Raw genomic sequence first — 12291 nt, 5'->3', positions numbered from 1 at the left:
ATTAAAAAGAAACTTTCTAAAACACAATATGTGTCTAAAAACTTAAACAGTTTTGTCTTCGTAAATTCGGCTCTGGGCCCATTGTGCAGTGTGGTGGCTGTATCACTTCCATCACCAAGCCACGTTTGTGTTGTTAATGATGGCTTTCAGTCTCTCGTCTACCCAAGTGCAGTTGTAGCCGTGCTGGTTAGAGTGCAGGGTACTATGTATCTGCATGATACTGTCTCGGTTCGATTCCCGCCGCCACCCGTGTTTCTTTTAAAACATGTTTTGGTAATTGATGCCGCCACTGCTGCCATGACCAGTCCAAAAATAGAACAAATAAAGAGAAACCAATGCAAATTTTCCTTTTCCAGATTCTAGGAAGCCAATACAATTTTTGGTATACTGCCACCTACCAATTTTTGTATTTGCAAAGCCTTAATACAATATTTGTATATGTTTCATACCCAATTGTATTAGAATCTGCCAATCTCAGGTTGCGTGCACCTATATGGGTTCGCTTAATGCGTTTTCGCCATTGGCGTTTTTCAATTGACACCGATTTGGTTTGTTGTTGATGTTTCCTTTTTGTGCTGTGATTGTGAAGAGTGTAATCCTGTCTAGTTTGGGTAGTGGCTACGGCTAGGAAACCTCAGATCAATTTTCAGCGTAAGAAGCGTTCGAAAAGTTCATTTTCGTATGTTAACTTCTGTATAGGTTACCTTGTGAATCCAGTTTGCTTGTTTCATTATAAATGGAGTGTCGTGCATCGAGCATGCTATATCTTAGAATAACGTTAACAGTATGTTTTAACATTTCCTTATGGATGCCTTCAAGCAAGCTCTTGTATTCAGCATCTTTTCGCTGGTATTTGGCAGTATTGCTACGATGATTACATCATCTGAAGTAGCTCAAACATTAATTTGAGATGCTTCAGTTTGATGGAATACTTAGGTAGTCCAGTAATTTAACATAGAATTGCACCTGACCCAACTCTGCATGAGCAGAATTTGTCATGAGTTGACTGATTGGCATGTGTCAGATGAGGAGTCTCCATTTGACCTTCTTTGCACTTTTAAGTGTTCCTTCGCAAAATTTGCGTATTCAGGCGATCCTGCTCAACAAACTAGGGAACCTGTACTAATTGGTTGCGACCACATTTTATGGATAACTCGCTTCCATTGCTACTCCAAGAGAGTTTCATTGTGGTTTTGTACCTATAATGCCCTCCATTGTGGTATACCATAACTATTGCTTTGAAAGAAGCTTGTCCTCTGCGGTCTGTGCGGACCGTAAGAAATATTCTTGAATGGAACTCTGATCTGTTGTTTAAAATATCTTCGGATAAACCATTCTTTTGTATAGTTACGAATCTCTAGCTTCCGCTTGAGAATTATAGCTATATAATCGACTTAGTGGGCCCTAAAAAGCTCTGCTTACTTCAAATCTCCAGGTGCAAATGGGAGTTTGTCCTATTTTTCTCCAAAGGGATTTGAGTATTTTCAACATGTTTTGAACTCTTGTAGTTTGCTATTGGGTATTTTCATGGCGTGAAATTACTTTATAGTTTTATCCCGAAAGGGTGCGTGCGTTGTATAAAGAAGGAATGAGTTCCAGATTCATCTGGTTACCTCGTTCTTTCTGAAATGCTTGAAACGAAGGGGTGACACTCTGATCTTTTGAGTTTAATCTTTTTTTAAATCTTTTCGAATCATTCGGAATCTTTCTGAATCACGCCAAATAAAAAATAAAGGGTCTTTTGCTTCAGTGCATTAGCAGCAGCTGTCAAACCGCGATCGTTCTTCGCCGGGTAAATAAAAAAAACATTCGCTGCGTCTGCAATCAAAGGAAATTGCTTCTGACCGCGGACCGGCCGGTTCCGGTTCGGAATCTTTCGGGAGTAATCACCCTCATTCTCGTGTGGGCGAAAAAGAAGGTAGCCAACTGTTCCCTAGGATTCTGTTCCCAGCTGTAAGTATCGCAAAACTCCCTAACAAGACACTGTTGCTTTTCCAGGATTTCATGGATTACTGGATGTAACATCCCGGAGAGTAATTGGGCACAGTTTTCAGGAAGCTGCAATTCGTCTCAGCTTCCAACGGGCTGAAAACCATGGAATGGTCTCCGATGGAGGTAGCATCACTGAAAACACTGCTCTGGAGCCGAATTACGGGTTTTCATGGCATAAGGAAGCGGGAAACAAATTTCTGCTACGGAACGGCTTCATCGGACGGTATATACTATAGTGAACCGCAGGAGTTAGGACGAAAGCACGAAAGTTAAACCACCATGGATCTGACCACGAGAGCTACTCTACACACCTTTCTGCGCTAGGAAAGATGTCACCAACAGTAGTGACCAACGACAAGCCGGGAGTGTTAATGTATCGTCGAAAGGCTACGGAAGATCCGTGATTGCACTGAGAAGCTGAACCGTTTCCAGACTCCGCTGTGCATCTACAAAGTAGAAAACATTAACGACCGGTTGCCGTCGGTGGCTTTCGACGAGAATATCTGCCATCAAGTATGAAAAAATCGACCAGAGCATCTAGATCCAGACAGAAAGCCATACTCCGGACTGCGGGAGAAGATGTCATGGAATTTGATTTGCAGAGAAAATAGGGTATCGCGCCACTTGGGCGGTGGTTCTATATTCGTCTGTTTGCCTCTATAACTCAGTCAATTTTGAACCAATTGACTAGAAATGTTGTACTCGGGTAGATACTATACATATCTCACCACATTCCAAAAGTTGTGCCAATTGGTTCAAATTTGACTGAGTTATAGTGGAAAACAGACGATCGTTGGCGCGATTCCCTAGTTTAGGCGATAAGAAGCTCTGGCTCGGAGAAGTGATCTGTTATTTATTTCAATAAATGTATTTTGAGCTACATAACCATTTGAGAGTACTAGTTTTAAAGAAAAATGTTTAGTACTGTTACTAAACAGATCACAGATACCTCAAACATAATCGAAAGCAAAAGTAAGATTTTAATGCAGGCATATTGTGCACCACCTAGCGATCTGAGAGGACTTGGTGAACCTTTCAAAAGACAAATTTGGAGTACTTAAACAGGCTTATTCTGCGCGGCGTGTGAGGTGAGACGAGTCGAATGAGGTGACTAAAGTCGATTCGCCCCATTTGATTTACATTAGTCGTTTCACGTCACGTGAGACGAAACCATCTGTCTCACCTCACACGCCGCGCAGAATATGCCTGAAAATGTCTCATATACAACTAAAATTATTTAAGGCAAAAAGAAGTTATTTTAAAGCAGACATATTTTGCTTCACCTAGCGATCTAGGAGGACTTGGTGAACCTTTCGAAAGACAAATTTGGAGTAATTTGAATAGTGTCTCATATACAACTAAAATTATTCGAAGCAAAAATAAGTTATTTTAACCTTCCGTAACTCGCGCAGTTGACTACCTGCGTCAGCACCACGCTCATGCTGAGTACAAAAAGCGAGATTTTTTCAACGTGTTGTACAAAATACAACAGCGCGATCGTTCGAGGGTTAAAGCAGACGTATTTTGCTTCACCTAGCGATCTGAGAGGACTTGGTGAACCTTTCGTAAGACAAATTTGGAGTACTTTGAATAGTGTCTCATATACAACTAAAATTATTTAAAGCAAAAAGAAGTTATTTTAAAGCATTTGTATTGTGCTTCACCTAGCGATCTAGGAGGACTTGGTGAACCTTTCAAAAGACAAATTTGGAGTAATTTGAATAGTGTCTCATATACAACTAAAACTATTCAAAACAAAAAAAAGTTATTTCAAAGCATTTGTATTGTGCTTCACCTAGCGATCTAGGAGGACTTGGTGAACCTTACGAAAGACAAATTTGGAGAACTTTGAATAGTGTCTCATATACAACTAAAATTATTTAAAGCAAAAAGAAGTTATTTCAAAGCATTTGTATTTTGCTTCACCTAGCGATCTGAGAGGACTTGGTGAACCTTTCAAAAGACAAATTTGGAGTAATTTGAATAGTGTCTCATATACAACTAAAACTATTCAAAACAAAAAAAAGTTATTTCAAAGCATTTGTATTGTGCTTCACCTAGCGATCTAGGAGGACTTGGTGAACCTTACGAAAGACAAATTTGGAGTAATTTGAATAGTGTCTCATATACAACTAAAATTATTCGAAGCAAAAATAAGTTATTTTAAAGCAGACGTATTTTGCTTCACCTAGCGATCTGAGAGGACTTGGTGAACCTTTCGTAAGACAAATTTGGAGTACTTTGAATAGTGTCTCATATACAACTAAAATTATTTAAAGCAAAAAGAAGTTATTTTAAAGCATTTGTATTGTGCTTCACCTAGCGATCTAGGAGGACTTGGTGAACCTTTCGAAAGACAAATTTGGAGTAATTTGAATAGTGTCTCATATACAACTAAAATTATTCAAAACAAAAAGAAGTTATTTCAAAGCATTTGTATTGTGCTTCACCTAGCGATCTGAGAGGACTTGGTGAACCTTTCAAAAGACAAATTTGGAGTAATTTAAATAGTGTCCCATATACAACTAAAACTATTCTAAACAAAAAGAAGTTATTTCAAAGCATTTGTATTGTGCTTCACCTAGCGATCTAGGAGGACTTGGTGAACCTTTCGAAAGACGAATTTGGAGAACTTTGAATAGTGTCTCATATACAACTAAAATTATTTAAAGCAAAAAGAAGTTATTTTAAAGCATTTGTATTGTGCTTCACCTAGCGATCTGAGAGGACTTGGTGAACCTTTCGAAAGACAAATTTGGAGTAATTTGAATAGTGTCTCATATACAACTAAAATTATTCAAAACAAAAAGAAGTTATTTTAAAGCAGACGTATTTTGCTTCACCTAGCGATCTGAGAGGACTTGGTGAACCTTTCAAAAGACAAATTTGGAGTAATTTAAATAGTGTCTCATATACAACTAAAATTATTCAAAACAAAAAGAAGTTATTTCAAAGCATTTGTATTGTGCTTCACCTAGCGATCTGAGAGGACTTGGTGAACCTTTCGTAAGACAAATTTGGAGTACTTTGAATAGTGTCTCATATACAACTAAAATTATTTAAAGCAAAAAGAAGTTATTTTAAAGCATTTGTATTGTGCTTCACCTAGCGATCTGAGAGGACTTGGTGAACCTTTCGAAAGACAAATTTGGAGTAATTTGAATAGTGTCTCATATACAACTAAAATTATTCAAAACAAAAAGAAGTTATTTCAAAGCATTTGTATTGTGCTTCACCTAGCGATCTGAGAGGACTTGGTGAACCTTTCGAAAGACAAATTTGGAGTAATTTGAATAGTGTCTCATATACAACTAAAATTATTCGAAGCAAAAGGAAGTTATTTTAAAGCAGACGTATTCTGCTTCACCTAGCGATCTAGGAGGACTTGGTGAACCTTTCAAAAGACAAATTTGGAGTAATTTGAATAGTGTCTCATATACAACTAAAATTATTTAAGGCAAAAAGAAGTTATTTTAAAGCAGACGTATTTTGCTTCACCTAGCGATCTGAGAGGACTTGGTGAACCTTTCAAAAGACAAATTTGGAATAATTTAAATAGTGTCTCATATACAACTAAAACTATTCTAAACAAAAAGAAGTTATTTCAAAGCATTTGTATTGTGCTTCACCTAGCGATCTGAGAGGACTTGGTGAACCTTTCGAAAGACGAATTTGGAGAACTTTGAATAGTGTCTCATATACAACTAAAATTATTTAAAGCAAAAAGAAGTTATTTTAAAGCATTTGTATTGTGCTTCACCTAGCGATCAGGAAGACTTGGTGATCAATTTGGACAATTTGGAGTAATTTGAATAGTGTCTCATGTACAACTAAAATTATTCGAAGCAAAAGAAAGTTATTTTAAAATAGCGATCTAGGAGGACTTGGTGAAATTTTCAAAAGACAACTTTGGAGTACTTAAAATAGTGTCTCATATACAACTAAAATTATTTAAGGCAAAAAGAAGTTATTTTAAAGCAGACGTATTTTGCTTCACCTAGCGATCTAGGAGGACTTGGTGATTTGAACCTTTCAAAAGACAAATTTGGAGTAATTTGAATAGTGTCTCATATACAACTAAAATTATTTAAGACAAAAAGAAGTTATTTTAAAGCAGACGTATTTTGCTTCACCTAGCGATCTGAGAGGACTTGGTGAACCTTTCAAAAGACAAATTTGGAGTACGTGTCTCATATACAACTAATTATTCGAAGCAAAAAGAAGTTATTTCAAAGTAGACGTATTCTACTTCACCGAGCGATCTGAGAGGACTTTGTGAACTTTTTCTAAGACAGTTTTTAAATACTAATAAATATCTCAAATATGTCGCATAAACATTATTTAAAGCAAAAGTAATCTATTTCAAAGTCGACGTATTGAGCATCACCTGGCAATTTGAGAGGACTTGGTGAACCTTTTCAAAGACACATTCTGACCACTTTGAAGAATATCTCATACTACGAAAATCGTTCAAAGCAAAACTGTCCTTTTTTAAAGTTAAAATAATGTGCGTCATCTAACAATTTAAGAGGACTTCTTAACCCTTTATAAGGCAGTGGCAACTATATTGCCACCAAACATTTTTATTTTATTTTTTTCGGCTCGATAACAACCTATTTCGAACTTCTTTTTTGGTTTACACAAAATTGGGATTACTAACAACGCTTGGTTTTTTTTGGTAATAAACTAACCTTGAGTCACAATTTGGGAGCTGTTTGTAGACTAAAAAATGACAAAGAAAAATTCAGATTACTTGGAAGAATACTAAAATCATTGAAAACAACAATTACCTATAGACTCAAAGAATACCGGAATAATTTCAGAATTTAGAAAGAAAAAAAAATAAAATTTACAATCATGCTTTGCACTTCGGAAGACATAGTGAATCTACTTACCTCTGACAAGCAGCAATCAGTACCTAGTTATAACAGAAAGTGCTAAAAAGGATCTGGATATTTAGGTCGACGCACGATAGGCCGACGTACATCAAGCCAAATGGGTCTTTACTTTTTGTAGAAAGAAACATCTATTATATTTGGCCGTGAATGAACTAAGCAATAGTACAACTAGATAGATAGAAAGATTGTTAGCAGATTGACCTTAAAGATTTTCGTACCAGTATACTACGATATGTACTACCACCCACTCCCCCCTCGCATAACGTTTGCATAAAAAAATTGACTTTTTTCAAACAAACAACTTGTTCATATTTTGCTTATACATGTTTTTAGTATAAGCAAAATATGAACAAGTTGTTTTTTTTTTTTTGTTTACAAACAACATCTATTGGTTATGCTTGAATGCTAGAAATCTCGCTTGTGATACACAGCGTGTGCGCGGTGTCGCTAAGGGTGCCCGAAGACGCGAATGCTCGAGGGTTAAAAGGAATTTGCTCGTCGTTTTTAGTTTTTCTTTAAAGAGTTATTCATTTTTTTATTTTGCAAAAGTAAAGTATTAGTGAAGTGTTTTAAATTAAACTAGAGTCTCAAAAACTAGTGGTCATATTTGGCATTGTTCAAAGCGAGGTTCAAAGAGTAACATACCTACTAGCTTAAATAATATTACGTTTACTACAAAACTTTTCACTTGCTACAAGGTACATACATCTATGATGATACTGTTACGCGGGTACACAGATGATTTGGTGTTTTTTTACACATTGACATAAAAGTTCGCAATTTGTATACCGAATGATTTAAGGAAGTATCACTGAAAATGAAGAATATCCATAATGGTAACTCCAAAGTAATAAGTCAAATGGGACTGTTATGCGAGTGGGGCCAGTATAACAGTAGAAATAATTAATTTCAGAAATGGGAGAAGGATTAAAGAATACCATAAAATTAATGAAGGTTATCCAAGAATCATAGTTCAATAGCCATTAATATGTTTTAGAAGCGAGGAATGTTGCAGCGAATCAAAAAATCGTCTAGGACTCCGAGACGTAGTCACCCGGATAATCGAGTTCGACCTTTCACATAAATTTCAACTTGTTTTTCCAGTGAAAAATTCTGCAAACTCAAACTGATAGTTTAGAAAATTAGGATTTTAGCATACGAATTCATTGTGCTTTTAGAACTTTGGACTTACAACACATTAGGCTCAACGTACTTCGGTTTAATTACCCGATACCACCAGAAAAGGACCCCTCATCATACCCCAATGGTCTATTTTCGGATAACTTAACAGTGCCAGCCTACCAACCCAGCAAAACACCCCTCCCACGTATTATTTATTATTAATCAACACTAAGAACATTGCATTTAAAAATTATTCAGCATTTTACTCAAGCTGTAGTTCTGGATGGGGGTTTACGATGCAGCGGTCCTGTGTAGTATGATCTTCTATAAATGCTCTTAACAAGATCAATGGTCAAAATGATGCTCTAAGCTGGATAATATTTTGAATAAAAAGAGAAAAATCCATTATTGTATACGGTATATCTACAGTGGTAGGCATTAGTTTAACAACTTTCAGTTCGTTTGTCCACAAGCTTGGACCCACCAAGCCCGTCAACATGTTTACGAGCGAAGCATGGCTCCATCACAAGCACTAGCGAAACCAGCCAAACAAGCGTCGAATACATAACGCATAGTCTTCAACAGAGAATAAAATTAAATAATTAATTAATTAATAAAGTTGTCACATCCAGAAACAATATCATCAAACATTACACGGAAATTACGCGTAAATTAAGACGGATTCCGACACCCCGATGGGAATCAGACAAACTCTCAAAAGAGGCCGTTCATAAACCACGTAGACTTTTTGGGGGGAGAGGGGGGGGGGGGTCTGGCCAAAGACTACGCTCTATACAAATTTTAAATTTTGTGTAGGCACAAAAGTCTACGAGGGGGAGGAGGGTTGTCTGAGATGACCAAATTTTGGTCTACTGGGTTTATGAACAGCCCCTAATAATCGCAAATTATCTCACTTAAGGCTTTACGGGGCGTCATCAGAATCATCAATTATCGCTCTCAAACTTTGAAGATGCAAATCTGAAGTTCTACTGCAAGAAATGGGCTGGAAAATTTATCGTTTGTATGCTTACATATGATGAACAATCGACTAAGTTTTCAGTTCGATCAGTTCACTGGAACTAGAGATTTGCATCGCCAAAATTTCAAGGGTAATCATCAGAAAGAGATGGAAGATAGCAAAATTAACACGGTGTCCCGTATCACCTTAACACGATCCTTTACATCGTCAAATAAAAGATCAATTTGCAAGCACTTTTCGAGGTAAAATTTGCGGAAGGCATAAGCACCACTAGCCGTTTCTCAATTCGGCCGACAATTTTAAAAACAACATGGAGCAAACTACTGTAACGTTTGATGTAGTACCTAAATACATATCAATTAGGTGGATTAGGGGCATAATGGACACCCTAGTTATTACTTAAGTTTCATACATAACAGATCAAAATGTATCGTTACGTAATCCTGAGTATAATAAATCATTTCTGCTGGCAAATCCGTCAGTGACCGTTCACCGACCGTTTGAAACGACGACTGCTTCAAACGGTCGTGAACAGTTTGGAACGGGACGGTCAATATTGGACAGGTCTTTATTTATGGAAAGTAGTCATTTACGATCAAAATGTAAGTATGGTTGCACTTTTCGACCACAACATATTGCAGACTACATCTCAAATTGGACTATCACACTTTTTTTGGTACGCCTAAAAAGTGTGATAAAAGTGCACATTCGCCTCGGATCGTCTCGACGTCTTCGGTGCACTTATTCCTCCATTTACAAGGAATAAGTGCACCGAAGACGTCAATTCGATCCGACGTATCCCTGCGCTGTAATCACACTTTGAAGGTGTGTGCACACTATTGTGTCAGTCCAATTTGGGGTGCAGTCAGCAATACTAGACTGTAATGCGTCCAAGTGTAAAAATGTGCAATCGAACTAGATGTGCTAGAACTTTGTTATTTCAATTTGAAGAAGAGAAATCGATCTTGTTACTGTCGCCCTTATTCAAATTCAATTTAAGTATGTGTCGTTTTATTGCCGTCAAACTCCGTGATCATGGAAAGAAGAAATAGTAGTGGTGGAATCTAATTTCCATACATATGGACAACTTTGGCATACTCTAACTTAACGAAAATGTTAGTAAGTAAACGAAAATTGGGTTAAGTACTGTTCGATTTAATTTCACTAAGTATTTGCATCCTATGACAGATACGTATTTTGACCTCAACTGTAAGGTCGTCTTCAGTGTCTCGTACTTGACTCGACTTATTGGATGCAAATACTAAGTGGCATTAAGAGGAACAGTACTTAACCCGATATTTGGTTTACTTACAGGTATTTCACTAATACGCACAGGTTCATCATCATCGAAAATGTTATTATTAAAACACATTTCGACAACTGAGCTAAGTAAGATTCTCAAAACCTGCTCAAATCCAAACTTAAATCAAATCGACATGGAACTGTTCTTTGGGTATAGAATGTACTGAGCCCTGGCGGTTCCTTCGTGTTTATCGAGCACCGTTGGAGGTTTATGAGGTGATATGTTTCACTAAAAAGAATATTACAAACATTAAATGAAACATTCACACTTTAAATAGGCGTGAACTCTTGGATGTAAGAAGTTGGCATATGGAAACTACTACAGTACTACTGTAACAGTAACAGTAACTGTAACAGTAGGTACTTACTTACTTTGATACTTTGTAAAAATGTTCCGCCGAATGGAGCATCCTTCTCCACTGGATCCGTTCCTGGGCCAATCGCTTGCAGTCGTTACAGCGGTTTTCCTCTACCCCGGTTCGACGATACTTGGCATAATCGACGAATCCGTCAGTGTTGGCGTCCATCAGGCGCATCACCGAATCGACACTGTTTTCCAACTGTTCGTCGGTGTAGATGGCCTTTTCCGGTTGGTTCTGTTCCGAAATCGTGCATCTTGAAGTAGTCGAACTGCAGCTTCTCTTCACTTATTTGGCTCGTGTCGATCGGCACGTCCATGTGTTCCGCAGTACGCTTTTTCTTGTTGGCATTCAGCCTTGCATGGGCTGCCCGTAGGGATGTTGCTTTGGCGGTGGCTATTTAGGAGGATGCTGAATGTACTACAGCGGGGATGACTGAACTTTTGCTGGGGTTGCTGCTGATAATGACCGGGATTCACTCGGGGGGACACTGTCGTGAGCAGAAGCGACGATTAGCAAGATTAGCAGAGCAAGCTGTTTCAGTTGTCTGGATCTGGAACGTGTACTACTTACATAGAGGTATACGTTGAGGCTTCATCGCTGCCGCTACTGTTGGTAGTTGAGAAATGTAAAGATATTATTGATTAATATTGTAATTGACGATAAAGAATTGATTATAATTACCTTTGTTTTGTTAAATCACAGGCAAACGAAGCACGTTTTCATTTTTTTTTCGTTTTTTTCTTCGCGCTCTCTATTTCAAAACAAACACTGAACTAAAAGTTCAGGCTATTTTGATCTCAATGTTTTTTCGTAAATCACTGAATCTTTTCGAATCTTTTTGAATCATCTCGAATCTTTTAAAAAAGATTCGAAAAAGATTACAGTGTCGCACCCCCTGGCTTGAAACGCATTGTCGATTATCACATCTGTGATGTTCGTCTGGCTGACATGCCTTTTCATGTGAACTCACATGCTTCCCAATTTAGGATGTCCACAGTGACTCTTTTACAGGAAGTTGTATACGTTTTCAAGAAAGTACTCGCTCAAACGTAGTTTTTGCTTGGGTGATTTCTTCAATATTTAGGATGCTTTCGATGACGTGCCTTTCAATGTCATATTGAAAGTGGCATGGCGTCACAAGCTACCTCCAATGAGCTATAGGCTCTCTTTACGCATATGCGTTTTATAGTGTCCTTGTCAGGGCACTGATTAAACCCGTTGTGGTATGGGCTATGAGCTCTCATTGCGCTTATGCGTTCATTCCCTCTTCTAGGGCACCCCTTTCACCTTTCCTTTTCCCAATTCCCATCCCTTGTCCCATTCTCCCTCAGGTAAATGATGAAATAGGCTCATATGTATGGCGATGGCACAAATGTCCCAAATGGAGGATAACGTACCTCTGGAGCCGGCCTTCTGATACCTGATACCCACGAATTTGTGCCACCTGCTTAATACGAATGCAAATGCTATTCATCAAGATTAGTGCTTTCAAAAAATAAGTAGTGTCAAAAGTACAAGAGAATCTAAATCAATTACTGCGATTGCAACTTCACTAAACCATCGATCGAAATGTCTGTTTTATCTTAAAATCCTTTATTCAAAAAATTGTTCAGTTCCAGTATGGTATTCAAATAAA

General features: G+C 37.7%; 1 protein-coding gene and 1 pseudogene across 3 annotated transcripts in view; one reads left to right on the top strand and one right to left on the bottom strand.

The window, feature by feature from the left end:
• LOC109410022 (opsin, ultraviolet-sensitive) overlaps positions 1–12291 on the top strand; it is a 437133-nt gene that overhangs the window by 181397 nt on the left and 243445 nt on the right. The gene's annotated exons all lie outside the window — the stretch shown is intronic.
• Positions 10404–12291, bottom strand: part of LOC115264701 (uncharacterized) — a 52811-nt pseudogene continuing 50923 nt past the window's right edge.

This window comes from Aedes albopictus, chromosome 2, assembly GCF_035046485.1.
Source record: "Aedes albopictus strain Foshan chromosome 2, AalbF5, whole genome shotgun sequence".
NCBI classification, from domain to species: Eukaryota; Metazoa; Arthropoda; class Insecta; order Diptera; family Culicidae; genus Aedes; species Aedes albopictus.
The sequence above is the reverse complement of the archived record's forward strand: the minus strand, read 5'-3'. Positions and strand labels throughout refer to the sequence as shown.